This window comes from Microtus pennsylvanicus, chromosome 10 (assembly GCF_037038515.1).
Source record: "Microtus pennsylvanicus isolate mMicPen1 chromosome 10, mMicPen1.hap1, whole genome shotgun sequence".
Classification (NCBI taxonomy): Eukaryota; Metazoa; Chordata; class Mammalia; order Rodentia; family Cricetidae; genus Microtus; species Microtus pennsylvanicus.
The window spans coordinates 109454745-109482386 of NC_134588.1; the positions used below are offsets into that span (position 1 = coordinate 109454745).

Here is a 27642-nt window from a genome sequence, read left to right on the forward strand (position 1 = left end):
TCGTTTGAGGCAGGTTTTCCTGTGGCTGGCCTTGAACTCATATAGTTGAAGATAATCTTGAATTCCTCATCCTCCTGCCTCCACCTCCCAAGTGGGGATTATAGGCAGGTGCCATCATGCCTGGTTCTATTGCAGTGCTCGGGATTGAGAGCCTAGGGCTCGGTCCATGCTGGGCAAGCACTCTGCCAGCTGATTGGTGCTCATCACTTGTCACCTAAACACAGGGAGGGCTGGGGTCTAGTGATGCCCATGTTCCATATCCCGGGATCTGGGCGCTGCTTGGCCCTGCCCACATTGCATTGCACAGCTTTCTGCATTTTGTTTCAGCAAAGCCCACCTGCCCATCATTGCCTGACCACTTTTCATTTTGCATCCTGGGCCTTTGCTGGGTAGTATTCTTGTCTGGATGTGTTTTCCCTGGTTTGCCAGTTCACTGTCATTGACCAAGCTGGGTGACTGTGGACGACTCCACCATTTCTACCTCTGATGTGTCTCAGAGGACCCACAGTTCTGTGGTTTTGGAGTGCAGGCAGCTGGGTATAGACCTTCTCTTCCAATTGACTCTATGGTCTCTAGAGCCTGCCAAAGCGTATGACATACAATAGGTGCTTAATCATGATTAAAAAAATGAAGTGAAAAGTGAGAAGGTCACAAAAGAGAAGACAAAGATGGAGAGCAAGCCCAGGGTCAGAGGAAGAAGGGATGGGGGCTGTCATCTTGTTACACTGCAGGAAGAGTTGGTTGACTTGCCTCCCCTTTCTTCCTTTCTCTTCTAGCTAACACTTCAGTTGCCTCAGCCCTTGTTCCCACTTCAGTCTCATTTCCATCCTTTTAATCATCTTGTTCTTCATGACCCTTCTTGGTGAGGCCAGACTTTTCCTGCTGTTCTGACATCTAAGAGATGCTACAATCTGTTCAGATATGATGGGATTTGGGGGAGACACGCTGAACACCCACAATTTCTAGCTCCTCTGTTTACAACAGTTCCTTTCTGGCTGATGGAAGCCCTCCACTGGATCAAACCTGTCCCACCCGTTTGTTCTCATCAGCCAACTCCAGCCCACCCCATCTCTCCAGGGGAGGCTTCTTGGACTAGTTCCTGGTTCCTCTCATGCTTCAGCAGCCCAGCACACTCCTGCTATGTTCACTGAGGCCTTTGTCTTCTGACCTGAATGTTTGTGCGTCAACCAGTTAATCAGATGTCATGGGGGAGGGGGGGCAGGAACTGCTGTGACTGAAGGAGATTCAAGAAAACAAGGCAGGGCCCCTGTGCTTAGAGAGTGTTCATGGGTGGAAAGGGCAGTTAGTGCAGAAGTTTGCATATTGGACGTCATCTTATAGCTTCAAGACCTGTGTGGAGCCTGTTATATAGCAAGGGCAATCAGCAACACCTCAAGGCCTCACTGTACCCATTTCTGCCTCCCATGCTACCCCTTTGGCAGCTGTTCAGAGTCCAGGGAGTAAACTGCTTGAGAAGAATTTGGTGACTTTAATACTTGGCCACATCCAGATCTCCCTTGGTGACGGCTGATCCAGGACCATGAACTTAAGAGTTGTTGGAGACTGAATTTAGGATCTGACGCACCCACACTCAAAGCCTGGTAATGCCATAGCTTGAGCCTTGGGGAAATTGCCACAGTTTGCCTCAGCTTCTCTCCTGTCAAGTAGGACATGCGTACCTGGCTCATGTGTTAGCCACGAATCAACTGGTGCCCACCCTTCAAGAGAAGCAGCAAGAGGGTTGGTCACAAAGGAGAGGACGGGAAAGGCAGGCAGTAAGCCAGAAAGGCCAGTGGCACTGACTGGAGTTGAGAAGGCCAACATCCGTGTTCTGGGACGCTTGCTGCCTGCTGGCCCTCTGCTCATCCGTGTTCTGGGACACTTGCTGCCTGCTGGCCCTCTGCTCATCCGTGTTCTGGGACGCTTGCTGCCTGCTGGCCCTCTGCTCATCCGTGTTCTGGGACGCTTGCTGCCTGCTGGCCCTCTGCTCATCCGTGTTCTGGGACGCTTGCTGCCTGCTGGCCCTCTGCTCAAAGCCTCATAGCGCCGATTACAGCAAGAGAGCGCCTAAAGGGATTAAAGAATCTGTCTGACATCGCTCAAAGCCAGCATTTGAACCCTAACTCCCGGCTACCAAACCCTGCCCCATCCCTCTCCAGTGCTGCCAGTGAGGGCCGAGAAGCCAGGATCTGTCCCAGCAGGGCCTGAGGTGTAGCGCCTGCGCAATGGGAGGGTACGCGAGCCAGGAACTAGGCTGGAGATTTAAAAACACATGCACACAGTCACAGGGACACAGGTCATCCTTGAAACAAGAATACCAACTTTATTGTACTCCAGGAAAGCCTATATAGGGATCCTTAACCAATAGCCACGCCCCAGCTCTTGGGATTTTCAGCTGTAAAACCCACCAGAATTCACTTGCCCACCATAAGGAACTCATGAGGGCCTCATGCTCAGAGCAGCTGCAGGCAAAGGAAAACAAGTTGTTTCTCTCCAGCAGGCAAAGGGTCCAAGGCAGGGAAAGAAAGTCAAGGGGTCAGGGGCCCCGCAGCCCCCAACACTGAGGCAGACAGAGATCCTCCTCCTGTGAACTCTCCACACCCACCTCTGTAAAATGCTGATGAGCTGCCAACTCCAAACAGCTATGGTCATGTGACCGGTGGCCCTCCTCATTCTCCAGAACTCTGCAGGAAACGCTAAGAACTGGGAATGCCTCTGTCCCTTCAGCTGAACTGTTGGGACAGTTCCATGATAAGTGGGCTATGAGGAAGAAATTCATCAGACTTATCCCTGTGGGAGGAGAATGAGGGACAGTGGTCAGGCTGATGCCTCCAACAAGCTGTCCTGGGTCCGATTTCCTCCCACATGCCAGACCTGAGACCTAGCATAGGTGGGGACAGGAGGAGGAGGGGAAGCTGTGACCAGCTAGGGAGAAAGAATTTTCTTAAATTTCACACTAAACATGTGGGTCTAGAATTACCTTTTTGTTTGCCACCTTGTGTCCCAGGAGGCTAGAGCTTGCCCTCCCCAGGATGGGTCAGCCACCAGATATTTCAGAGCCTGGGGGAGATTTCTTGTTCTGCCTTTGAGTCAGAAGATAACAAGAGAGAGAGAGAGAGAGAGAGAGAGAGAGAGAGAGAGAGAGAGAGAGATCCAGTTAAATGCATCAGTTCTTCTCAGACTGGGATTGTTCTTTTCTCTTAAAATTGTGTAACACCATTTTCATGAGGAAAAAAAATGTAGTTTTAAGAATTAGTCATAGACTTGGCCACTGAGAAGAGCCCGTGTGGGAAACACCTTCAAGGAGTAGGTAGCCATCTCTTCAGAAATATCTGCTATTCTCCACACAAGGCTGGGCTCTCCTGCTTGGTGGGCAGGCAGTGTGAGTGTTAGGGATCTGATTGGTACTTTAAATGGACCCAAGATTGTAAATGGAGACTGTGTTTTCATTTCCTGACTGCCCAGTCCCAAATAATCACACAAACTATATTCATTACAACACTGTCTGGCTGTTGGATCAGGCATATTTCTAGCTAGCTCTTATATTTTAAATTAACCCATTTCGAGGCTGTGGCTTACTGGTAAGATTCTGGGGTCTTTCTCCTTTGGCAGCTACATGGAGTCTCCCTGACTCTGCCTTCTTTCTCCCTGTATTCAGTTTGGTTTTCCCATCTAGCTATATTCTACCCTACAATAGGTCAAAGCAGATTCTTTATTAACCAATGGCAATAAAACATATTCACAGCATACAGAGGGGAATCCCACATCACAAAATGGACCAGGTGAAAGATAGAAGTCACAAAAGAAGCGCTGAGCAACAGCCGTGGAGTATATAGTACCAGTTTCTATGACACTCACTCCTCTCTTAGAAGAAACTGTCTGGATTTTTCTCAGATCCTAGTGTCTCCTTATTCTAATCATAACTTCATCATGATGTTACTTCTGAACCCAAACTGCATTAGAAGCACGCACATTGGAAGAGAGAGAACCCTAGAGGTGTGATACTTAACCAAATTTTGGGAGGGAAGACCTCTGAAAATCTGATGGAGGCTGTAAACTAGAGACGTGCATGCTGGGGCTGGAGAGGGCTCCCTGGTAAAGAGCAAGTTCTGCTCATATTGGTCACATTTGTGTTGCTTTGATAAGCTATCCTGACCAAAGGATTCATGGAAGCTGGGATTCTTCTAGCTGATCACATTAGTTAGAAGTGATGCTGCATTTAACTTCTGCCATGTTCTGAAAGCACCCCTTAGATATGCTATCAGAACATGAGGGGCATCCCAGCCAACAGCTAGCATCAAGCACAAGATGCCAACCAGGCCCCCAGCTCAGGAAAACGTAAGTAAGGCACAGAGGAGCCCTGTGAGCTACAGTTAAGGGAAATGACGAACGCCATCTTCAGCCCCTGTTCCATGATGCAAGAGTGACAGGTCTCCCCAAACCCCACTGTACCCACCAAAACTGAAACTACAAAGCCAGTCAGCTGAAAAGATGAAGAAGGTTTGTATGCTAGCACTGGGTAGGATACAGGGGGCTAAGGGAGCAGCTACTGACTACAGCTGGAGAAGGTTTGTTTCCGAGAGGGAAGTGATGAGACACCCTGGCTTTGATTGACACCTAACACCTCATATACCCAGCTTGGTGGTGCACACCTTCAGTCCCAGCATTCCAGAGGGGAAGGCAGGAAGATCAGAAGTACATCATCATCCCAGACTACATAGTGAGTTTAAGGCCAGCCTGGGATACATGAGAACTTGCCTCAAAATAATAAAAAAAAAACAAACCACATACACACATGTATACACACATGTGCATGAATGAAACAAAAACAATTTTTTGCTAAAGTCTCTGGAACTAAATTTCTGGGTTTAATGTCTATGTTTAGTGATAGCAGATCCTGACTGAGTCACTGAACTAGCTGAGCAATAGTTTTATCTGTCTTACCCAAACAATATGAGGATTAAATATAATTTCTGTTCAGGGGCTGGCACAGAATAGGTATCCAATAAATCATAGGCATTCTGACTATTAAGATTTGTGAGAAATTTAGTGTGGAGTCAAAACGTATTCCACTGTTCTAGGTTTGGAAGGAATCAAGACAGCCTGACAAAGAGGGGAAAGAAGCAGGGCAGAGAGCCGGGTTAAATGCCACCCTGTGTGGTCAGTAAGTTCCAGCGTTGCTAAGCTGGAGATGTTCTGCGGGTTCCTGCCCCTCCTTCCATATTTCGGTTATTACTTGGCTTTTAAGGCGGGTTACCAGAAGCTGGGTCATAGCAGAGTGACTCTCCACACAAAGGCCTAATTCATTCCCAAACATGCCTCCAGGTTTTTCTTCCAACACAATCACCCCAAACAACAAGCTGCCCCATGCATGGAGCCCAGGAGCAGCCTGAGCATGGCTATCGCGTGCAGAATCCTGCTTCAGGTCAAGCTGAGGGCTGGAGTAAGGCAGAGAGGTCCTGTCCTGACCTCCCACAGGCCTGGGCTCTGAGAAGCCCACTATGATTCTGCACCCCACCGGCTGGCCTCTGTGGGGCCCAGTGTGGAGCTTCTGGTCTAAATGAGTGCATAAGTGTTTATCAAGTGGACTGAATGGGAGACGTCTCTAGATGCTAGCCACAGTTCTGGACACGAGACTTAAACTAAACTTAACTTTGTCTTTTCTACATGTTTCCAATTGTCCACAATGACCACCTGTTCCCTTTATAATTTTGGTTAGGAACAACAATGTAATCAGACATGGTATAGCACACACCTTTAATCCTGGCACTAGGTAGTTAGAGACAGGCAAATTTCTGTGAGTTCAAGGCCAGCCTGGTGTACTTAGTTCTAGCATAATCAGGGCTGTGTAGAGAGACCCAGAATCACGAAGATGATGATGCCGGCATGAACTAAAGGTACAGAATTCATGAAAGAAAGGAAGCTCCCAGGGCTCTGTAACAGGAAGGCTGCTTGTTCGTCCTGCTGCCCAGTTCCTAGCTGCCTATCTAGCTTATACCCAAAATAAATCACACAAAACAGTATCAATTAAATTACTGCTTGGTCCATTAGCTCTAACTTCTTATTGGCTAGCTCTTACATCTTAATTTAACCCATCTCCATTAATCTGTGCATCACCACGAGGTTGTGGCCTACCATCAAAGTTTCGGCACGCCTATCTCTGGCTGCAGTGGCTCCATGGCATCTTGCTCTGACTCAGCCCTTCTTCCTCCCAGAATTCAATTCCTTCTTCCCCGCCTACCTAAGTTCTGCCCTATCAACAGGCCAAGGCAATTTCTTTATTCATTAACCAAGAAAAGCAACATACAAACAGAAGGACCTCCCACACCATTTCCCCTTTTCTGTTTAAACAAAAAGGAAGGCTTTAACTCTAACATAGTAAGATTACATATAACAAAACAGTTATCAAGAAAGAATTACAATTACAATATCTACTTTATCTTTTATCATAACTAAGGAAAACTATATTATGACTATCTATTCTTCAACTCCAACAAAGACTCCAGAAAGATATAATATTGCATAAGTAAACAGGAAATACATTGTAAGCAATTTTCAAAACTCTAGAATTGACAGAGACATTTCGCTACCTGGACAGTAACCCAAAGTTTTTCTGTACCGTTGGGGCATCCATCTTCAGCCCACAGGCCCATAGTATCCAGCAGACTTTTCCATGAAGCAGGAAATGTCAAAGACAGTTCCACCTATACTGGCAGTTTGTCTGTCACATTTGTGTGTGTGTCCTGCAGAATGTCTCACAGACTCTTTCATGAAGCAGGAACCCTGAAGGATTGTCTCACGTTTAGGCAAGCTTAGCAGTCATTTCTCTGTGGGTTCTGCATGTTCAGTTTTTACAGCATATCATGAAGCAATCCAGACAAGAGCAGTTTCTTGCCCAAATGGCTAAGGAGCTTCTCGGATGCTCATCTTCCTCTCAAAGTAAGTGGTGCTGCCAGGAGCAGATGGGTCTCATTGTCATGATAAGTCCTAAGTTATTAAACATTTAAAATGCCATATTCTGAAGGTCTCTGAAAGAATTGAAGACTACCTAACTGAAATATATCTCTATACATCTAGAAAATCTAACTAATATGACTACAAGCTTAACTATTACTGATGAGTATCTATTAACTTATATTTCTTAATTATACATTACATTTTAAATGAGCTAAACAAACACAATACCTTAATCAAGATCAGAAATACATATACATATAACAAAATTGTCCTCAAATTTGTATCAATAAACCAAGATCCATACCAATGCAAATTATTCATATCTATATCATATTCCCCTTTAAATGTAAACAAACATTGCAGACAGTATTTGGGGATATGGGCATATATTTGTTCATATTGATTCCTGCTGTTTGGGGTCACTGTTAATCAGGTGTGCTAGGTTCATCTCAGTCAGCAGTTGGGTGAAGTAATTTTTTGAGGGTGTTCATAGCAACCTTTCAGGGGGGTTTGTTCCATGAAAACATACTGGTCTAGAAGCAATCAATGGGTTCTCATCTTCTGCGAAAACAAAAGAAGAACCTCTTTTCCAAAGCACCATATCCTTAGGCCCAAATTCTGAAGTCAAGATACCTTTATAATATACATGGTGGTTTAACTTAGCAGTCCATACAATGAAATGTCTCTCTGTAGTTAGCTCATTCACAGTCAAAAAATTCAAAGATAACACAATAATATACACAATCCAGACTCTTGTTCTATAGTCAATCTTTATGTGTCTTACTTTTTTTACTCCCCTTAATCTATGACTGTCTATACTTTCCTCCCAACCCGGAGTGGGCACACAAACACCGGGGCCCACAAATGCCATTGAAATGCTCCATAGCCAGAGTTTGCACTGGCAGCATGGCTCAGGAAGCCGCTTTTAAAACCATGCAGCTGTTTTTCTGCTACAGCTGAATCAGGGAAACCTCTCTTAAAGGAGCTGTGGTACGCCACCAGCAAACAGCAAGGAACTGTGTTAAACTCTGTATTTTTTGTGTCTAGAATTCCTTTTCAAACTATCTCAGGTTTCTTTTAAGTGTCCTTCTTCAGGGCTTTTAAGAGATAAGTTACTTTCAGCTGAGAATTTTGTCCTTCTGGCCCCTAGAATGCTATGTCCATAAAAATTCTGCAGACTCACTGGTTAAAACATCCTGATTGCAGAGAGTTGAAATGTCTCAGCTCCAGAGTCAGAGTCATTGGGGCTGTCTGAACTCCTCAGTAGTCCTTTGTCAGCCACTGAATCCGACTAACATCCGTCTCATAACACAAACCTTTGGGATGTGTCAGCAGAACACCAGCTTCCACCAAGCCCACTGAAACCTCAATGGAATGTGTCCCTCCACCGGATACTCCCTCCTTTGCTGAATCCTTCCTACCTGTTGTCCCATCAGTGTACTTGGTAATAATGATTTATGACAAACTTTGATCTGTGGCTATAACAGTCCATGTAGGGCTGGGGATAGGGCTCAGTGGGTGAAGTGTTCCCCTATCATGCATGAAACCCACACAAAACCCTCCTGTGTGCTTGCCCAGCACATGAAAGGTAGAGAGAGGAGGAGTTTAGAGTTATCCTCAGGTCCATACCGAGTTCAAAGACAGCCTGGGCTACATGAGATCCTGTCCCCCCAATGCAAACAAAACATGTTCATGTAATCATGTCCACAGTAGAACAGGTCATTTGGGACCTCTGAATCCATGTTTCCAGGCTCTGGCCATCATACTGGGCTCAGAATTTGTTCCCTTTGGAGTGAGAACTGTGCTGTGGACCAACACCACCAGCTCCCTTTGGGGCCTGGATATGTGGAAACAGTTGGGACGTGGGCCTGGCTGGGCCCAGAGACAGTCCAGAGCCCTTATTGTTGTCACTAACCTGGCCCTGTGGCTAAACCCCATGTGTCTCTGTTCTGCTCGCAGCAGTTTCAAAGTGCCTTACACTGGGGCCTGGGTTGGCTTTGGGGAGACTGGTATAGCTGAGGGGTGCCATCCTGATTGCAGACGTAACTTTCCTTTCCTGGTAACTCTTCCACCCCCTCCTCAAGCTCTGGACCCACCCTGTCTTTGCTCCTCTCTTCCGGTCCCACCCTTCCATCATGGTGCCCTTGACTCCTTTCATCAACCTGCTCCTCCACTTGCATTCTCCCATTTCCAGGCCGCTGCACCAGCCTCACCCTGTTCTTAAAGCTTGACGTGAACAAGTGACTTTAAGTCCATTCATACACTGGGGCTACTGACAGATCCCGAAGACAAATCGTGGGAATCTTGGGAGTGCCAAGCCCAAGTTAGAAGCCCTAGGTCCTGCTGCTCCCCAAATGCAAGGCCACCCCTATAGAGATCCTCAAAACTGTGGGTTTGCTCTGTTAAGCGTCTTCCATGGTCTGCTTCCAAGCTTTGCATCTACATCGCCCCTTTATGGAGCCAGCAGAAAGAATGGCTTGCTGTCTCCTACCCTCTGCCCTTCAGCTTCCTCCTCCTTGGAATTTCATCTCCAGGCCCTTGTGCAAGCTGTTTCCTCATTCTAAATGTCATCTCTGCTGTCTTCATGGGCGTGAGCTCTCCCTCTTTGTTCAAAACGTCACAGGATTCCCGCTCTCCTCAGTAGCCTCTGCCCTTCTGGATTCTTGTAATTCTCCTTGGCCCCATTGCCTTGTGTCACAATTGCAGGGCTGTAAAGTAGAATGTTGCATATTAGCATGGGAGCTGCAAATCTATGCCTGGAGCTTTGCCACGCAGTCACAGTCAGAGGGCAGCTTCCAGGCTGGCCCTTGTTTCTCTGCTGTCGGAGTGCAGCTGTGTCCGGGGCTTGGCATTGGCCTTCCCTCTCCGCCACCATCTTGGTGAATTCACCAAGTCTACCTTTGAGTCAGCAAGAGCTACATGGGCCACTGCAGCCCAGACCCCTACTGAGCTCGCTTGCTGTCTTGCTACCCACTGGCTCCTTGTAGAGATATCTGAGAGGATCACCATCCTCATAGGTCGAAAACCAATCCTCCATCTTTTCTCCTCCTACAGTGAGTGATGGTAGTGCCACCATTGCTTAGGGCACACACTTGGAGCCACAGTTGACTTCTGTTTCTCTGAAGCTCTGGACATTTCCCCGCCCGCCGTTCTGCTGTAAGCCACAGCTAGCCCTCGCCTGCTTTGTGGTACCTTTAATGCATCCCTACTTCTTCCTGTGTTTCTGTAATCTGAGGAACTACCTCGGCAGCCTGACCTTCTGGGAAGTCAAAACTCAGCTCACAGCCTTCCGATGGTCTCATGTCTCAGTTCAGTTCACAGTAAGAGTTGGCATCCTTGCAGTGCCCCGTGTGGCTCCCCAAACAGGGTGTCTCGCTGCCACCAGCCACAGGGGCCTAAAGAACTCCAGATCCGCCCCTACTTCCCAGCCTGGACAGCCTCCTCTCTGCTTAGAACATGTCTTCTTGGTGTCTGCATGGTGCAGCTTCGCCTGTGGGTTTATTCAGGAGGATTTTCTTTACATCCCCACCCAATTTTTTCCCTCTTTTTGTTGGTAACACTTAACTCCAGTCAACCATGCTGTATACCTTTTACTTTATTGTCTTTCTGACAGAACACAAGCTCCTGGGAGGCCAAGTGTTCATCTGGCACTTGGTGGATGCCTAGTGACTGTCTTTAAGTGAAGGAATAAGCAGGAATTAATGGTTCAGATGTGCCTGGATTGACGTTTTGGGGAGCAGGTTTTTCTCATCATGTATCAGACTGGATGCCAGGCAATAGCAGGGGGAGACATGCTTCAATTCATCAAGTTTAGCTGTTCCTTTGAGTAGTGGCCAGGCCCAGCAGGAGAGGCATCTCAGACAGCGTGCACACTGACGCTGGACTCCTGGTGTCTCAGGTAAGTTCCATCTTTTAATCTCCTTGTTGCCACATTCTGACAGAAGTTCTAGTTTCATGAGCTGTAAATTTAGAAGAAAGCATTAGGTGTGAGGAATGGGTATTTTTAGCCTTTTTGGTTTCTTGGTACTTGCGTCTGTAGGAAGCTCGGTCTGTACTTAGTATCAAATCAGGAAGTAAGAGGCGTGAGTGGTGGCTCAGCTTCTCTGGGGGTGGCTGCATGAGTCTGTGGTCACTCAGGGTTAGGCCAGAGCAAGTTCCCTGGAAATGGCCCTGCAGAACCTTCCTATTCCCTTTCTTCCATCAGACAGAGGTGCCAATGAGAGTGGAAGGCACTGGGCAGGTGGCGGCCAATTGGGCTCTCAGGAGGGCAGTTGGGACTCAGAGGCTCGGGCACCAGCAACAGCTGTGGGCCATGCTGGGCCATTCCTGCGCCAATGACATGGGACTGACGTCCTCTTTGGGGTTCTCCTCAGGCTGCTCCAGTGAAAGGCCTTGAAAGCTGAGAAGATGAAAACATTCAGGAGAGCAAGGGTCATATGCACTTAGAAATGATGGTTTGACAAGAGCACTGGCAGAGGAGTGGTGGGAAGTGGCCTGGTTGATAATAAAGTCTATAAGACCCCTTCTCTGATTTGACTGTTCCCACCAAGGCCTCGTGTCACAATATCCATGTGGTGCAGTGTCGTGAAAGCTTGGTCCTTAGTAGGTTGTCCCGTCCATGGGTTCATGTGTTTGTCAGCTTTTTCTACCTACAAGAAGGAAGGGCTTATTTGGGTTCACAGTTTCAGAGACTTGGCCCCATCACCTTTGGGCCTGTGATGAGGCAGAGCATCATGGTTAGTGTATGGTGGAGCAAAGCTGCTCACCTCATGGCAGCTGGGAAGCAGAGAGCTCAGAAGGGCTGGGATGCTAATGCCCCCCATGAGCGCATGCCCAATGCCCATAGTAACCACATGACCTCCACATTGGGTCCCACCTCTTAAAGGGTCCTCAGAAAATGGGGCAGGGCCAACGGTGAGCTTTCTAGCCTTCAGAGCTGTGAGCTAAATGAACCTCTCTTCCTTATGAAATGCCCAGACTCTGGTGTCCTGTCATGGCAAGAGAAGACACGACAAAGCTCACAAGACTTGCCAGTGGGCCTGCCATAGAATGAGACGAGAAGAGAGGCTGTGGTGGTGACTTCTGCGATTTGGGTGACCAGCCCAGTAACCAACAATCTCTTATTATAGTGAGAAGCGAAGTGGGTTGCAGAGTGCTTTGAAGGCAGAGACAGGGTCAGCCTCCCATGCAGCTGGGTTCATGAGAGGAGGCCAGACACGGCAGCCCTGCAGGCCGACACAGGATGTACTCTGGGAAGCGGCTGTGGGAAGACTGAGAACCTGGGCTTTGATTTCAGACTGTGCCGATTAGTTGTTTGTCAACACAAGCTCAAGTCACCGGAGAGGAGGGAGCCTCAGCTGAGAGTGTGCCTCCGTAAGACCAGGTATAGGCAAACCCGTAGGGCACTTTCTTATTAGTGACTGATGGGGGAGAGCCATCCCTAGCCTGCTGGTCCTGGGTTCTATAAGGAAGCAGGCTGAGCAAGCCATGGGAAACAAGCCAGTAAGCAGCTCCCTCTCCATGGCCTCTACATCCTGACCCCAGGTTCCTGCACTTGTTGAGTTCCTGTCCTGACTTCCTTCAGGGATGAACATAAAGCTAATAAACCCTTTCCTCTCGAAGTTGCCCTTGCCATGGTTTTCATCTCAGCAATAATAACCCTGAGCAGGACACAGAGCTAGGCGAATGCAGCGTGGACAGTGCAAACAGTTCCCAGACACTCTTCATCATCTTCCCCAACACCGAACGTGAAGACAGTCATCAATACCAGGAAACTAGCACGAGCTGCTGGCATCACTGCAGCTCTGCCAGACTGCCCCCGATGCCCAGGTCTGTGGTCCGAGATGGCCCCACAGCTGGCTCTTCAGAGACCTTCGTTCGTCTGAAAGGTGCTTCCTGGGTGGCTCATGTGTAGAACGCCCTTACATTTGGCTTTGGATGGTATCTGATCATGCTGGACACTTGACTGGAACATCATAGTGGATGCTGATCCTTCCAGAGTCTCATGGCGGATGGTCCATGAAGTCCATGTGTTAGACTACTGCTCTGGTAACTCTGGTCACCTGGGTCAGGTGCTGTCTGCTAGGCTTTCCACCATAAAGTCACCACCACCCCCCTTGCCGTGTTAAGCGTCTCATGAGGAGACACTGACATTATGCAAGCATCCTGTTTCTCATCATATTTCCTCCCACGGATGTTTGTTTCCATTGGTGCCTCTTACTTAAAATAACAGTTGCTATGCTTGTCAAGTGGCGTATTTGTTTCCACCATGCTGACACTCTATAGACAGGAACATCTGTTCCTTCTCACTCGCTGTTCATTTATTCATTCATATGCTCATTCATTCATTCATATACAGTTATCCCTACTGTCTCCAGGAGACATGGCTGCCGCCAGGACCCATTGAGCACGCTAACGTTCCTAGAGACTCCAAGTCCCTTATCTGAGATGGTTTGGCATTTGAATATAACTTATGTATCCGTTCCTCAGAGCCTCTCCAGCACGCTTAGAATGCCTAACACAGTGCAGCTGCTGCACAGATAGTTGCTGAATATGTTGCTTAGGGAATGAAAGAAAAACAGTTCAGTAAAGATGGGATTTTTGAAGTAATTTCGGTCTGCAGTTGGTAGAACCTACAGAGAGAGGCTGGCACTGCTTCCCTATCAGCAATGTGACTTATTTTATCTCCACTGTTATGTGTATTGTGATAATGTTTTTGTTGTCATTCAAACTTATTCCTGTCCATGTTCACAGAGGCTCCAGTCTATGGCTGGTTGGCCCCATTGCTTTGGGTCATGGCCAGGGACACAGTGTGGTGGAATCAGCTGGTAGGCCTTTCAGTTCTTGCCTGGAACCGGAAAGAAAGGAGAGGAGAAAGGAGCTTGAGTTCCCAGTATCCCCCATAAAGACATGCCTCCAGCAACTGGAAGACACCAGGTCCTGCCTCTAAAAGGCCCCCTTCCAATGGTGCCATTCTAGGGAGCAAGCTTCGCCACATTTAGGAGACACTTACCCTATGACTGCATTAAATAACTCATTTCTTCATCTCCTATATTACAGAAAACCTGACGTGGATGGGCCAGGGCTGGTGTGGTGGTCCTCTACCATGTGTTTAGTTCCCCAGGCTCCTTCCGATCTACCATAGTTAGGATGCGGCATGCCTTCTGTTTTCAGGGTTGCTATATGGTCATCGCATGGCCACCATGACTCCAAACATTGTACTCATTCCAGACTGGAAAGGGGGGGCAGTAGGGACAAGGGTGCTGTCAGCTGAGCGACATCGGCTTTCATCTCTGACCCCACAAGTGAGTCTTAAAAATATAGGTTCTTTTTTTTTTTTTTGGTTTTTCAAGACAGGGTTTCTCTGTGGTTTTGGAGCCTGTCCTGGAACTAGCTCTTGTAGACCAGCCGGGGCATTGCTCCCTAAAGTAAACAGTGGGGCGCCTAACAAAGAAAAGGATGGGTGGTTATGGGGGTGAGTGTGCTCGAGGTGGGACGGTGGGGCTCTAGCGCAGTTGAGATAACACACAGAGGAAGGGGAGCTCTGGCAAGCTCTTGGTGTTCTCAGAACACTGCCATGGCCGGTCCGGGTCTCCTCAGAGAACAGTCTCCGATTGCTCAGGTGGGAATTTTAAACAGAGAGCACTTACTTAAGGCTTCATTCTGAAAATAAGCCAATCTGTTTTATAACTTTAAAAAATCACATGTTGAGTGAAAAACGGAAGTGGACATTTTCAGAGCTGAGAGCCTTTTTATTGGATACCCCAGATGCAGGGCAAGGAAGGGCACCAGAGGATGGGGCAGCAAAGGGGCCTTAGGTGATCATGAGGATGCCGGCCATCTGGGACGCTCAGGTGGATGGAGGCAGATGTGTGGGGGACAGGCTGCTGCTCTGAGTCCTGGGACATCCCTACCCAGGGCAAAACTCTGGGTGTCCTTACCCAACGGCCCATCAGTGAGAAAGGACCATGTGTCCTCAGCCCCCACCACACACAGGAATGTCCGAGAGTGGGTCGAGGGGGTAGGGTGTTGGCCAGGCAGCAGCTGTGGCTGAGCGCCCCCTTTGGGTAGAAACTGGGACTGCATGCAGAGGGACTAAGGGTCGGATGCATCTCCCCCTCATTCTAGTTGAGCCCTGTCTGTGGCCTGGTGTGACTGAGGACAGTCACGAATGTGGCCCAACACCAAGCCACGGTCTTTTGCTATCCTTTCTGTGACTTAACTATGTAGTTCTGCGTGTAAACCTTGTAGATGACATCACATGACAGGGTCAAAGGTTGGCCGCTCCTGGATGGTCCCCATCTGAAAACTGATCGGACTGATCCCACCTTAGAGGTGGTATGCAAGGAGACTCAGGGTCCTGATACAGCATAGCTGATGTGGTGACTCATGCCTGTATCGCCAGCACTCAGGACATGAGCCGGAGGAGGCTGTGAATTCAGGGCCAGTCTAAAGTAGGTGGGGAGTTTAAGGCCTTATCCAGCTCAGACCAGGTCACCAGACCCTGTCTCAAAATACAAAACAAACAAAACCAGCATATAACTCCCTCCCTGCTGCACCAACTCCACTGATTTGATTATTGTTTTGGTAGACAATGGTGTTACGACAGTGGTGAGTCCCAATACAGAGAAAGTGGGTGGGTGGGGAAGAGGCTGGGCAGAGTCATTTCTGTTTCCAGGTAAAACGGAGCCGTCCTTGACCTCAGGTGACACCTAGGGCAGTTGAAGTGTGAAATGCAGGGACCTGGACCCAGTGCTGTCTGGTCAGGTGCAGAGCTGCAGACCCTGCCCTCACTGATACCGCAAACACAGCTGAGAGCCAGCAAAAGGGCTCAGCTGCGAAAGGCACTTGCTGCTAGGCCCGGTGACTTGAGTTCAAGCCATGGGACTCATGTGGAGGAAAGAGAGATGCAACTTTTACAAATTGTCCTGCTTTCATGTGTGCGCGCGCACACATACATATATGTGTACATACATACACACACATAATTTTTTAAATTAAAGAAGAAAAACTAAGCTCCAGCTGATCTATTGGAAGTGTCACATGGGAGTTCCTAGACACCTGAAAATTTACTTTTTAAATTTATGCCAGGTGTGGTAGTACAAGCCTTTTTTATTGCAGCATTCTAGAGTCAGAGAATTCCTGTGAATTTGATACACAGTGAGTCTGAGGCCAGCCCGGTCTACACATTCTAATAACAACAATAGCAATAACAGTGCTTTTTACAGTTAAGCTCCGGAGGGGAGGTGTTTCCAAGTGTGTCGCATGGGAGCCATCCCATCTCTGCCTTCTTGTGGTGTTTCTCCGGCATCATCTCTTCTCCCCACACCTACGTCCTTGGCGCCATCTTGGTTTTGTGTTTGTTTTTATTTCGCTTTTCTAGGTTTTCCCTCACCTTCAGGTGTCTATGTTAAGATTTCCTGGCCTTTTGTGAGTCTTTCTTGAAGGGCTCTCACCTCACAACCTCTTTTTTGTTTCTTGGTTTGGTTTGGTTTGAGTTTTTGAGACAGGCATCTCACTATGTGCCCTGGCTGTCCTGGAGCTCACTCTGTAGACCAGGCCGGCCTTGAACCCACAGAGATCCGCCTGCCTCTGCCTCCCAGTGCTGGGATTAAAGGTGTGAGCCACTAAGTCCGGTGTCTTACCGCTGCTCTGGGGTTGAGACCAGACACAGAAGCTTCAGCCCATCTCAGGCGCAAAGGGAACTGTTGCACATACAGGCGCTTCACTATCTCTTTCAAAACTGCCATGTCATTTTCTCAACAACCCTGGGAGATGGAAATTTCCATCTCTATTTATAAATCAGTAGACTTGTTATAAATTTATATTTGTAAACTGTTTATAAATTTCTGAGGCTCAGAGAATTTGGACAACTTGTCTAAAACCACACAGCTAGGTAGTGGCAGCCGAAGCAAAGGGAGGCCCACCTCCTGGAGGCCTGATTCTGATCCCAGGGCCTGTTCTGTAAAGCAAAAACTTTGGGGAGGGGAAAGGTCCCATCTCATGAGTGAAGGATTTCATCACACAGTCCTGTCTGTGTTTGGCTTTCTGGGAGGAACCTGGCTCAGTGGAGAGCACCTCCCCTCATATGACTGGGGCACACAAGCCAGGTCATGTGATTACCTTTGCCCATGAGCAAGCATTTCTCTGCATGACATCATACTGCCATTGCTGATTGCTCAGGTGTTTCACGGCCTCCCAGGGCCTACCCGGAAGTTGCGTCATTTCTGCTGCTTGGCTTCTAAGTTGTTTGTCTTTGGTTAATAGTAAAACTGGAATGGGGTCTGGAAAAGTTGTCAAGGCAACCAGACAGCAAACACACTTGCTGTGGCCCTCTGGTGAATCATTTCATAGGCCCGCGGAAGGCCAGGGTTGGGCTGGTCAGCAGAAAACCCCTGTACTGGGTAGAAGAGACCAAGGCAGGCACCTGAATTGGGCACTTGACCTGATTCACTATGTGGCCTCCTCATAGCCTCCTGAGAAGGAGCAGGCAAGGAGCCCATTCTCCAAGCCACAGGTCAAAGCTTGGGGCCTGGTGGGCTTGTGAAAGGTTAATTCCTCCACGTCCCTGGAGGGTCTCAAACCTTGTGTGCCCAGAATTTGCTAGAGGGCTCAACAGGACACAGCTTGGTGAGCCCCACAGCACCTGAGTTTACCATCTGGTAGGTCTGAGGTGGGGTCAGAAAAGTCACATGCCTAGCAGCTTCTCAGGTAATGTAACCCATGGAGCTCAGCGTCTCCACTCCTGTCTGTGTGAGCACAGGCACTTGGGATGGGTGGGACAAGGGGAGGAGCTGGCTGTGGCTCTTCGGCTCTGGGACTCTCTCAGTCTGTTCATTGAGTGTGAACTTGGGTCTAGGACTCTCTCAGTCTGTTTATTGAGTGTGAACTTGGCTCTAGGATTCTCTGTCTGTTCATTGAGTGTGAACTTGGCTCTAGGACTCTCTCAGTCTGTTCATTGAGTGTGAACTTGGCTCTAGGACTCTCTCAGTCTGTTCATTGAGTGTGAACTTGGCTCTAGGATTCTCTGTCTGTTCATTGAGTGTGAACTTGGCTCTAGGACTCTCAGTCTGTTCATTGAGTGTGAACTTGGCTCTAGGACTCTCTCAGTCTGTTCATTGTGAATTTGGCTCTAGGACTCTCTCAGTCTGTTCATTGTGTGTGAACTTGGGCAAGATCCAGCCGTCCCTCTGAATTTGACCATTGCATAAGCAGAAATGAATGCTTCCAACCAGCTGCTCAGTTCTCGAGCATTATCCTCTGTTTAAGACCCCCCACCCCAGGGCTACAGGAGCCTCCCTGGCCCATCTTCCTGTTCGCATTGGGCCTCCAGCCATACTCACCCGTGGTATTTCTCAACACCCCTTGTTCTCTCTGGCAATGACCTCCCCATCATACAATAATACAACAATAATACATACAATACACATACAATAATAATAATAATAATAAAACAAAAACGAACTAAGCATGCTGGAGCTGGGGAGATGGCTCAGTGCACTCAGAAAATGGAAATGGGGAATCCTTCCATCAAGCTGGAAGCTAGAGTGGCTGCATCAGTGAGCTCTGAGCTCCAGCGAGCTTCAGTATATATGGTAGAACCCAGTCGAGGAAGAACATGACAACAAGCCAACATGAACCTCTGGCCCCCACACATACACACATGCAAGCGGGCACACACATGCTACATATGCATATATATGCAAAGAAAATGCGTGAATATGAAGTGCAACGAACTCACTGATTGCAACACAAGTGCAGTGCAGGGTAGCTTTGCATCCCTGGATCAATGGGGAAGGAGGGCAGAGCCATCCTGCAGTCCAGAGGACTCCAGTCTGAGGGCGCCTGCTGAGTGGCAGGAGGGGGTTGCCACTAGCCAGAAGTCAGGGGATAAATGCAGAGGGGTTAAAAGGAGGGGCGGGGAGGTGGGGCCACAGTGGTCACAGCAAAGGGCCAGGGCGGTGGCTGTGAGAACTGATGGGGTGGCCCATGTAAGTTGCTACCTGCGGTTCCTCCTACACTGGCAGCAGTCTGGACATAGGAATGGCTTTAACTATGGAATGATGTTGATATTGTAGGGAAGAGAGGTATCTGGTGAGTGTGTGGGTCAGGGGTTTGGATATGCACCTGTTTAATTAGAGGAAGCTAGGACATCCATGAGAAGCTGCCGTGGAACATTCCACGGTTTATTGTGCATCGGAGCACTCCATTGTGTAATAAATGTGCACAATTTTTACCAGTTAATAGTGATAAAAGATGCCCAAGCCATTGTCTTCCCCAGAATTATATCAGAAAACATGATGAGATGTTTGGTTTTATATTTTATGTGTATGAATGTTTTCCTGCATGCATGTTAGGAGTTAGGGGTGGTTGTGAGCCTCTGTGTGGGTGCTGGGAGCTGAACTCAGGTCATCCTAACCACTGAGCTGTCTCTCCAGCCCCAAGATGATTAGTTTTAAATGTCAACTTGACCAACCTAGAACCACCTAAAAGAGAGTCTCAGTGTCTAGGTCAGGCCGGCCTGTGGGTCTAGGTCAGGCTGGCCCGGGCAGTGTCTGTGAGAGATTGTCTTGATTGTTATTTGAGGCGGGAAGGTCTGCCCTGAATATGGGAGGCACCATTTTGTAGGCTGGACCCTGCAGTGTGTGTGAAGGAGAACTATCCAGGAGTAGTCTGGAGGACCTGGACTTACACTGCTACTGTAGTAAGAACTTAGAAAGTGAGCAGAGGTAGGCATTACTTTTCTCTGCTCTGTACCATGTGCGGACTCCTGCCGTGACTTCCCCGGAATGATGGATTGTCACCTGCTGTCATCCAGATAAATATTTTTCCCGTACCTGCTTTTGGTCAGGATCTCGTCACAGCCACAGAGACGAAGCTAGAACAAGGGTGGGGGTGAAGACTTAGGACCAGAGGCCATGACGAGGGCAGCCCTCGCTGTCACCCTGTAATCCCATAGCCCTACGTGTGCCACACTCAGTTCAGGCTTGTTGGGGAATGGAGAGTTCTGATTCACCACACAGGACTCCGCCGCCTCCCAGAAGGCACATCAGCTCTGCCCTGGCTTCCCTGGCTCCCTGACAGGACTTTCCCACAAGTGCCCTGCCTTGGCAGGCCAGGGGCATCCTGAGCGTGGGCTTCCTTCCCACTCTACACAGAGTCCAGGACAGGATCCACACAGGCTGCAGGTGCACACATGGGATGCTCAACGTCCCCTGGACGGGATTCTTAAAGTCCCGTTTCTTGTAAGAAATCCCATTCCTTCCGGGTGGACTATGGGTAAGCTCTGACCTGCAGACTGTGACCCCTGTCCTTCTGAGTTCACACCAGATCTGGCTATTTACCTGCCTGGGATTCTGGGTAAAATGGGGCAGGGAAAGAGCCCTGTGATCCAGACCTGCCCAAGCCCACCTGTCCAGAGACTCCGTGTTGCCCAGTGTTTTCTAGTTACCATGGTGACCAAGGCACAGGGCAGGATTTGTTATTGTTTCTGGAAGAAAAGGGAAGGGCCGAGTTTGAGGACTGACGTCCGTCTGACAGTGGGCAGCTGAGTCACTCTGCCATGGTCTGGCGCCTTCATGGAATCACTTCCCCATGGTCTAAGACTCCCTCTGGCTTCCCTCCTTAGCAAGAGCTAGTCCTCTGTCCATGCTGGCTAACCACACATACCAGGGTACCTGTGGTGTACTAAGCACTGTGGGTGGCTGGCAGGGTGGGAAAGGACACAGTGGCAGGGCCAGGCTCTGTCCCTGCTGCACGCGTGGTCTCCAGGGGCTCCTGGCACGCCTGTCTGACCTTGGCCACCCCGTTCAGCTCACTCTTCATTCTTCCGCACGTGTCCTGCCCCAGAAGACCAGGAGCCACCTCCAAATACCACTGGCACATGAATGCGACACTAAGTTTCTCACATAGCGTTTTCCCCCTGGGTGGCAGGACATGTTCAGAGCCTGAATGAAGAGGACTCGCTGCACAGACATGGAAGGGAGTAGAATCAAAGATGCCACAGGTCAACAAGGGGTGGCAACAAGGGAAATCAGTGAAGCAGAACACTCTGGGTTGCTGCTGGGGCCCATGGTGCACAGCGGCTTCCCAGCTCCACTGACTGTAGTTCTCATCCCAGCTCCACTGACTGTAGCTCCCAGGCTGAACCGACCTCCGGCTTTCTCTACCAGAGAGGTTCTGACATGTAAACACAGATTCTCTATTAGTTCATGCTCACCATGGGTGGTCAAGTCAACTCTGTGGTGTATATAAACCCGGTTCCAGTGAGACTGTACATCTAACCAACCAGGGTTTCTGAGCCTACAACGTAGAAAAATTGCCTTGGGGATTAGTGACTGCAGAAGGACCCACCCCTGGTGATACCTTCCAGAGGTATACCCAGAAGTCCAGATGGGATACCAAGAGCCACATCCTACAACCGCTTTGCAGAGGGACCCAGGCCGTTCCCCGTGCTGACTTCTCCCATATGCTTTGCCCATCATCCCCACGGAGCTGGTCCCAAAGAGACATCCTCACTGTGGATGAAGACCAAAAAGGTGCTCATAGAATTGGTCAGTGGGTAAGATGTGTTTGTCTGTGAACACTACAAAGAATAAAGTAACAGGTATCAAAAGGCCTTGAAGGGTGGTTCATCAGTCTCAGGGATGTGGGGGGTGGGGTATGTGTGTATGTGTACTGTATATGTGCTATATGTACATACACAATAATATTCATGCCACATGGATAATATCAGATTTTATTTTCATTGTTATTGTATGTGTATGCGTACAATATATGTGCAGTGCCCAAGGAGGCCAGAAAAGGGTGGCTGCGAGCTGGCATTTAAGTTTTGAGGCTCAAACTGGGGTGCTCTGAGAGTGCAATCAGTGCTCGACTACTGGGCTGTCCCCAAGCCTCAAGTGGCACACTGTAATCAGAGCATTTAGGGTGAATGTCATATACCTGTGAGTGGGGCTTAATAGACCTAAGGCCGGAAAGCAAGCAGACTGCTAGGTTCCAGAGTCAGAGTGCTGTGGAGGGAGTTTTGACAATCAGCTGTCAACACAATACAATACAACACAACAACAATACAACAACCTAAGCACCCAGTGAGTCCCACTAGGCTACCCAGACCTAAACCCAAATAAGGCCCAGTGTGCCAGAGTCAAGGCCTGGGGGAAAAGCATCTACTGCCCAACTGGTACCCAGGATGCTGTGGAAGAGACACAGTGCCTTGGTTAGTGACACTTTAACCAAGCACTTGAGAGGCAGAGGCAGGAGGAGCTTTGTGAGTCTGAGGTCAATCTGGTCTGTACAGTGAGTTCCAGGACAACCAGGGCTGTGTAGAGAGAGACCGTCTCAAACAAAACAAAACGAAGCACCTGTACCTCAGGGACGCGGGTGACACTGTCACTGTTGGGAGTTGTCGATGCCCCCAGGCCAGCATCAGGATGGCACCATGTACTCTACATGCTCCTTTGACAAAGCTGAGGTCAACCTCACCAGTTGTCCTGGTCTGCCAGGATGTGGGCTGAGGGTCAGAGCACACTGACAGAGGGGCCTGTGTGGGTGGAAGGAACAAAGAAGCCTGTGGTTACAACACCCACACACAGTTGCCTGGACTCCTCGGAGACAAAGGGCAGAGTTCTAATTTGGGCTCCCAGTAGGAGCAAGAGAAACCATGTTCTTGTTTTCTGCACTTGTGGCAGGCTTGTCACCCTGGCAGTGGGGCTGTTGTTCTGGGTTCCCGTGAGACTTGTCTCTAACCTCATGTCCACAGCCCACACGACTGACCACTGAGCCCATCATAGCTTGGTCACATGCACACTCCCTAATTCAGTGTCACCAGGATCCTGACACCATGGCTAGATCCCACTATGTGCTTCATGAGAGAACCTTAGGCTATCTCCCTCATGAGGCAGCCTCATAGCTGGGATGGAAAGTCCATGATGCTCCCTGCGAGCAAGGCCCATCCACAGTGGGGATGGAAAGTCTATGGTGCTCCCTGCAAGCCGGGTCCATCCATAGTGGGGATGGGAAGTCCACAGTACTGCCTGACAGTCAGGCCCAGTTCTCAAAACAGACTCTCTGAAAGGACATTAATGTCCTCTATCGATTAAAAAGGACTGAAGGTACAATAACGAGCATTTGTGAGCAGAGAAATTATTTTAATCTTCCTGTTTCTATGGGAGGCAGCCCCACCCCTGCCTTGGGCTCCTCCAGACTCCTTACTTCATCCAGGTGTTTATTTGGGAGTTGCTGAGGACTGCACGTGGCCCTTTGAATGTCCTCCTTCAGACTCTCCACCTCTCTCTGCCACGCCACTGGTTGGGATTGGAAGGGGCCTAGAAGACCTTGCTGAAGGTGGCTCCTGGTCCTTGCTCTCTCCTTCACCAACACAGAAAGCTCCCTAACATCCCAGATCAAGGACTTGGCTCACCAGCTCACCACATCAAAGTAAGAAAAAGAAAAGACAGTGGAGGCAAGCCGAGAGGTATTGGCTGCTGCGCCTGGTGTGCTAACAGTGACTGGTCAAAGGGGAGTCAGCTGGCTCTGCTGAGCTGCACCCACCTTTGATGCTTCCCCCTCTGCCTGAAGCATCAGCTCCCTTTCTCCCACCTCGGTACCCTCCACCACCTGTGATCTGTGCTGACTCACCATCTCCTCCACAAATTGAGAGGGACAGTCCCCCTGGAGAACGGACGGTCTTTTGGGGAGGGGGACATCAGTCTTTCTAGGCAGTGGCATTCCTCACGGTCTCCAGCACATTGCTCGGCCCCTCCCACTTCCTCTGGATGAACCTGAGTGTTCCTGCTTGTCTTTAGACACCTTGAGCGGCTCCAAGGCATGATGTAGGATGTGAAACCACACACCTCCCGATCACGTCCCACATGCCCTTAGCGTGCCTGGCGAGGCACCTGCTGTGTTAGCTTGAAATGTTCTACACCTTGTGGTCCTTGTTGAGGCCCATGGAATGGGCAACACAGGGCCTTTGCTGCGGCTCTCTGATGGCATCTGTGACAGGAAGCTTGCACATTTTAAAAATGGATTTATTTATTTATGTGTATTCATTTTGCTAGCATGCATGTATGTTTACCATGTATGTAACATGTAACATTAGGTACCCTGGGAGTTCAGAAAAGAGCATCAGATCTCCCTGGACTGGAATTACTGTGGCTGGAGCCACCATGTGGGTGGGAACTAAACCAAGATCTCTGTAAGAGCAACACCTGCCCTTAACTGCTCAACCATCTCTCCATCCCCAACTCCACTTCTTTTGGCACTAAAAACACTTAGTCCAAGAAAATCTCACCTAAGCGCCAATGAAAACCAGAGAAAATAAGCAATCTCAAAATGGTTTAGGTAATCAACAAAAATGTAAATAAAGAAGAAAATGGGGGCTAAGAGGTTGTTCAGTTGGTAAAGTGAGTGAGGACCTGGGTTAGATCCCCAGAACTCATATAAAAAAACTGGGTGTGGTGGCAAGAGCCTGTAATCCAGCACTGGGGGAAGTGGGAGTAGGTGGTGGGTTCTGGGGCTCCCTGGCCCGCCAGCCTAATGGACTTAGCATTTCCAGCCAATGAGAGATCCCGTCTCAATAAAACAAGGTGAACGACTCCGCTGGCCTCTACATACATTTGTGTAATATATGTGTGCACTGTGCACACACACACACAACACAACAGGAAAGGTAGCTTTCTTTATTTACAGATTAAAGCCAAACATGAGGGTTTAATGCAACCCTTCACATCAGCTCTTTGTTCTACAGTTCAGTTTTCTCAGTACTGGGGGTTGAACATGGACCCTTGCACAGGAGGCAAGCACTCTACCACGAAGCTACATCCTCGGTCCCCTTCGCTCTTTTTAAAATTTTATTTGTATGTGAATGGATGTTTTGCCTGTACATATGTATTTTCAGTGCCTGAGGAGGTTGGATCCCCCAGAGCTGGAGTTACAGGCTTCTGTGATTCTCCCAACATGGGTGCTGGGAACTGAACTCAGGTTCTCTGTAAGAGCAACAAGTGCTCTTAACGTTTGAGCCATCTCTGCTCAAACATTCTCACCTCAGTCCCACCCCAGTCCTCTTTTTACTGCAGATTTTGAGACCAACTTTCACCAAGTTGCCTAGGTAACTTTGTGCTTGACAATCCTCCTGCCTCAGCATCTGGAGTAGCTGGGATTACAGGTCTGTACCACCAATATTAGCTTAATTTTGTCATGTATGATACTACCTCGAGTTAGGGAGACCCTCACAGGCTAAGTGTCAAACACAGATCCTTTCACCCCGTCTTCACTGAAGTCCTTCTTTTACTTGCCCTGTGGGGAACTCCCTGTGGTTGGTTTTCCTTCCCCTTCCTGCTCCAGCCTTCTCCTTCTGGATGGCAGCATCCAGACAGTTCATCCTGGTCCTTTGGGAAGGATCCTGATGGCCCCAGGGACCAACACTGGGCAGGGGATTAGGCAAGACCACACCTCCCTGTCTTTACTCCTCTCTCTCAGAAAGCAATGACAGCCCAGGCAGCTTCCTGACATGTGAGCTCCCCAATGCCGTCCAGCAAGAGCTCGCTGCAGAGGACACAGGAGCACCTCAGGAAGGGACGTGTGCTGACTTTCGTCTGCTCCCGTTTGGGTCCCCCTATGAGGGGTGTCCCCAAGGGCACCTTCTTACAGGAAGCAGGTGGTCCTCTTGGGCCCATGTGTTTCCCAGGCTTAACCCAGGGCTTATGTTTCAAGCATTGGCTCTGGCCCCAGCTTCCTCCAGCATGGGACCAAGAGTCCAATAATCTGTATTGTCAAACAGCAATGACATGTGTGACCTAACCAAAGGGAGTGGCTGCGAAGTTCCCAGATGCCTGGCCTCCAACCAGTGTTATTAAATATGGTGCATAGAAGGACATTGTTTAGGACTGAGTTTGTACGTTACACCCAGCAAACCAGATCAAAATGGAGCTGGGATGAGCCACACAACAGAACAGAAACCGAGAAGCAGAGAAGCCCCGGCCCCCAACAGACCAGATTGTCCCAACAGCAGGAGGGTCACAGCAGCTCACCAGAGGAAGTCCCTCTGAGCTGGCACCACGTAGCCTGTTCTGCTTTCCCTGGACTGATTTAAGCAGTTGCTTGGCTGTTTCGGGCTGTGTTACAAAGCCCGATGTTAAATCGCGTGGCCTCTGTTTGGGCAGGGCGCTGCCAGGTCGGTGAGTCGGCAGTGAAAGTCGATTACATATCTCAAGTACATTGGTTGGGATTTTTGTTTGTTTAATTAGTGCCCTGGTTAGTGAAGCGACCCAGGTAAGAAAGGTGGGCACTTTGATGACATCATCAGGTGATGTCACCACGAAGCTATCTGATCCTGTGTTGCTTTCTGAAACATGTAGATTTATGCATCTGTTCTTCTAGAGCAGTGGTCCCCAGCCTTCCTAACGCTGCCACCCTTTAACGCAGTTCCTCGTGTTGTGGTGACCCCAACCAGAATGTTATTTTGTTGCTGCTTCATAACTGAAATGAATTGTAATATAAATATCTGGTATGCAAGATATTTGATATGTGACCCCTGAGAAAGGGTCATTAGACCCACAGGTTGACCCTTTGTCTAGGGTCATAGCTGGCAGTTCCCAGATGTGTATATTATGGGCTAACAAGAAGAACAAAATGAAACCATTAGTGTCACTAGTTTCTAGCTCACCACTAAGGTCAGAAACTTTCCGGGAGGTGGCTACTTGACCACTCGGACCCTGGAAGGAGGAAATAGCAGAGGAGAGCCCTGCACCAGCCCAAAGTAATCATACTTGTGCTGAGTTAGGCCACTGAGGTATTGGGGTTCTTCATTACTGCAGCATAGCCCACCCAACCCTGACTAACAACCCTGCATGAACCCAGATCTCCAGAATTCCGTGCGGCCTGAGCTGAGGTATTTTCCGACATTCCTTCCTGTGACTTAGAGGGTATGCTGGGCATGGAGAAACCATTCTGCCTCTCGTGTGGATCTGAAGACCAGCTCTGAACCGCCTCGTAGGGGAGGCTGTAGTGAGCAGAATGGTTCCCTCCAGAAAGACTGGAATCACTGAGGGGATGGGATCTCTGTAGATGTGACTAAGTTAAGACCCCTAAAGCAGAACATTAGCCTGGATCAGCTATGTGGGCCTTAGTGGCTCAGTGGCAAGTGTGTGTTTCTAAGTGTGAAGCAGAGGGGTGAGGGGTTTAACTTAAAGGCAGAGCAGTTTGGCCTAGCAAGCCTGAGGCCTTGGGTTTAGTCCTCAGCCATACACATGAGTGACCCAGAAGGCCACGGTGCCCAGGAGAAGACCCTATGAATACAGAGGGTCTGGAGGGACCTAGCGCAGGGAGAGCATCCTCCGCCTCCAGAGGAGTTCCTGGAAATGGAAGGAAGCCACGGTGCCCAGGAGAAGACCCTATGAATACAGAGGGTCTGGAGGGACCTAGCCCAGGGAGAGCATCCTCCGCCTCCAGAGGAGTTCCTGGAAATGGAAGGAAGCCAGCGGCCCCCAAAGATGCTGTTGCAGCTGTGTAGCCCTGTGAGACCTTGACTTCAGACTTCCGGCTCCCGGAAGCATGGGAGGATAGTTTCTGTCACGACCCTCCAGGAACCCCCACCTTCCAGAGAGCAGCAGGAGCTGAGGTAGAGGGGAGCCCCTGAACATGGGGTGCAGACTTTGGGAGGGAAGCGTGATTGTGAGTAGCTGC

At 49.2% G+C, this 27642-nt stretch overlaps 1 long non-coding RNA gene across 2 annotated transcripts in view; it reads left to right on the forward strand.

Moving 5' to 3' along the window:
• LOC142858426 (uncharacterized) overlaps positions 1–13191 on the forward strand; it is a 62328-nt gene extending 49137 nt beyond the window's left edge. Inside the window, exons 3-4 of one of the 2 annotated variants that reach the window (XR_012912018.1) lie at positions 10571–10855; positions 11935–13191. This is a non-coding gene — a long non-coding RNA (uncharacterized LOC142858426). The remainder of the gene's footprint in view (positions 1–10570; positions 10856–11934) is intronic. The other variant, XR_012912019.1, reaches the window with a different exon arrangement.
• Positions 13192–27642: the final 14451 nt, after the last annotated feature.